This window comes from Callospermophilus lateralis, chromosome 1 (assembly GCF_048772815.1).
Source record: "Callospermophilus lateralis isolate mCalLat2 chromosome 1, mCalLat2.hap1, whole genome shotgun sequence".
Classification (NCBI taxonomy): Eukaryota; Metazoa; Chordata; class Mammalia; order Rodentia; family Sciuridae; genus Callospermophilus; species Callospermophilus lateralis.
Genome location: NC_135305.1, coordinates 217951692 through 217954897, shown reverse-complemented (window position 1 = coordinate 217954897; position 3206 = coordinate 217951692). Strand labels below are relative to the sequence as shown.

The following is a 3206-nucleotide window of genomic DNA, read 5'->3' as shown; positions in this document are numbered from 1 at the left end:
ATTTATTATTCTTTTACAGTAAAAAAAGAACTTTAAAATTTTCCAACTTGTTCTTATTTGCTAGGAGACAGCAGTCTGGTTGCATTGGGCTCTCTGACCATGGATACAGGGCATCACGGGAGAATCCTGGCAGGCTGTCACATCAGCAAGATGGGACAGCCTGTCCTGAAGAAAGAGAGCCTTGCCCATGGTGCTCTTCCTGTAGGATTCCTGGGGATTCACAGGACAAAGCAGTGGGGGCACTTGGTGCATACACTATGGAGGAACAGCCACAGGTCACAGGAGAGGTCACAGTAGGGGAGGCTCATGATCATTCAGCATAAATCATACTCCTGGCCTCCCTCCATAGCCTCCTTGAGCTCACCACATGCTCTTCCATGCATGAAAACAGCCCTCTCAATCTCAGAGGAAACCTAACGTTAGGTCTTGATTTCATTCCCACTCAAAAAACTAGAAAGTGTTATAAAATGTACCTGAGATTTACCAGTGGTTAAGATCTGTGGACTTAGGCTGAAAACTGTTAAGTGGGAAATTTAAAAAAAATTGATTGATCCATTTTAGAGTCTGTCAGTCCCAATCTCTATGTCTGTACGGTAGTCCCTAGTTTCATGGGGGTCTAGAGTCAGCCTTGCCATCTGAGCTGATTTCCCACTGATACAACTGCAATGAGTAAAGATAAATAGATACTTGGTGCTATTCTCTGTATAATAGGAGATATGTGAATAAAATCTGGGCAAAAAAATTCTGGACATTATTGTTACTGTTAGCATGACTAGGTTGATCTTCATGCCACTCAACTAATGCATTCAGTGGTCTGAAGTGACCGTTCCTATTTCTGGATGGGACACTTTATTTTTGCCCTTACAGATACATGTGCTGAGCATTTTAGAACAGTTTCCTTTTTCCTATTTCTTACACTTCAGGTCCATGTTCTGCTTGGCATGGGAGGCATCTAGAGCAGGTCTGTTGGACATTAAACCCACCCATCCTTTCTGTCCTAAATTGTCCAAATGAATTTGGATGATCAGACTTGTGGCCTTCTGTCTGAACTTTCATTCCTTTTAGCAGTGCCCATGGAAGTTGAAATAGTGTCTTTCTCTCCCCATGTTTTGGACATAGTGAACATTTAGTTTTATTTAATGTAATCCATGGTAGAAAAAGTTTCAGAAATTATGATGGAAATTTTTATGGATTTGAAGAGTGGCAATGAGGCAGAAGCTGAAGGGCACTTAACACTGCAGCCTTCCACGAGGCATGTGTCAGAGTTTCACTTCATTCCAGCCTCCAGTGCCCTTGACCATGGTTTTCCTCCATAATGCTGATAGTTACCTAATCATGGACTTTGTTTATTGAAATCACAGTGACCAAATATTTATTGAGTCCCACGTTTCCCTTTGACACTGCACATGTTGTGGAGATGGTGTTATAATCTGTGTTTCCCTTAAGCAGTGAGCAGGGAGAGGAGGAGAGGTACGCACACTGTGCACACACTGGCAGGTGGGATGTGGGTCGGAAATGCTGCCTTCCTGATTCCAGCCCAGGGCACCAGCTCTTCTACTGCAACCAGAGGGAAACGTATTCCCTGCACAGGTTGAAATTTCTTCAGGAGTCTTCAAGGACACCATATTCCTATTCGGGCTGATGCTTCATTTTCCTGATAAATATTAGGATTGAGACGATGCAGGTGATATTGTCTGCTCTTATAGGGACACAAATGTAGTCATTAATAGCAAATTTCAACATGCATTTGTTTCCCATTGGAAATCAGTCTCCCAATCAAGACATTATGGAACATTCTTTATTTTAATATGGAATATTTCATGAATTTCATTTCATCCTTGAGCAGGGGCCATGCTAATCTTCTCTGTTATCATTCCAATTTAATATATGTGTTGACAAAGCGAGCAGTTAGGAAGTCCTTAGTGTGTGATATGCTCAACGATTGGCCAGTCAGGAGTTCCATGCTTTGAGCCTCCAAGATCACACCATAGTCAATGGGCAGCCTCTGCCTCCAGCCTTTCAGCTTGATGTCTCCAGTCAGGTGGGCCCCACACTGTGTTTCTTCTCACTGGATGTTTCTATTAGGAAGTCCCTACCTGAGTGTGCACAGATGTCAGCCCTAAAGATGAGGTGGGAGGTGACTGGGTACCAGCCATGTGGAATCCACTCTCCTTAGTCACGACCACCTGAGCCAGTGTAAATAGGTAACTGCTGAGGGAGGTGAGGATGGAGGAAGGACCAATATGCAGTGTGGCTGCCCAGAGGGGAGAGCACTGCACAGTGTCAGTCATGGGGACTGAGAGTCGAGGCATGCGTGTGACATCCACGGTGGTGGTGATCATAGTGGCAATGTCACTACAGTTTTTCTTTCCTCCCACACTGATCCTTCTTACCACACACTGTCATCCACATGGAGAGAATGTGCTCTTCACACTGTCCTCAGCACTGAGAGATGTCTATGTAGGTGAGGAGGAGGAGGTGGACCTGGATGAGGACAGCACACCAACATATGTTACTTCAATGAGAGATCCCTGAGTGCCTGAAGTGTTAGCTATTTGTAGATTGTTTGAATTTGTCTGAAAATTTTCACCAAGGTATAAGTTCCATGACCATGATATTTTATTTTACAGAATCGAGAGGATCGGAGTTTTTAGTAACTTGTGCTAGATGTTTAGATCAACTAACTGAGCATATGTTTGAAATGCACTGTGGGTTTGAGGCACATGGCATCTTGGCATGACAGTGCTGGCAGGTTGTCCCCTCCACAATCCATTTGTGTTTTACATTCTTGTCAGTCCAGGATAGGACCCTGGGAGAGCAGCCAGTGGCATCAGTTACACCAGCTATGGAAGAATGGCTGATATAAGACAAATATCTAAGTCAAGTGGGCACAGATAATGCAACATACCTCCCTGTGTCCCCCTCTCTGGGACACCCTTGCAGCTGCAACATCTTCCTTCTTGCTGATAATCAGCCCACACAATTTAAAGAGGAGACCAAAAGCAGATCAGGATTTCATAACTCCTCATGGACTTGGAAAGGTTTAAGACTGTATTCAATACATACCTGCAGCTAAAACCTCTGGATTCTGCTGAGAACGCTCTGATTTTTGGAAAACAGTGAAGAGATTAGTGCATCAGATCCAGAAATTTAAAATTTAATTTTGACTTCTGTTGTCTCAGCTGTTTTTTTTCTTGAATACATGG

At 43.6% G+C, this 3206-nt stretch overlaps 1 non-coding gene across 1 annotated transcript; it reads right to left on the bottom strand.

Annotated features, from left to right (window-relative positions):
• Window positions 1-1802: 1802 nt before the first annotated feature.
• On the bottom strand, window positions 1803-1906 carry LOC143383896 (U6 spliceosomal RNA). Its single transcript, XR_013089207.1, has one exon. It is a non-coding gene; the product is annotated as a U6 spliceosomal RNA (small nuclear RNA).
• Between the last annotated feature and the right edge of the window lie 1300 nt (window positions 1907-3206).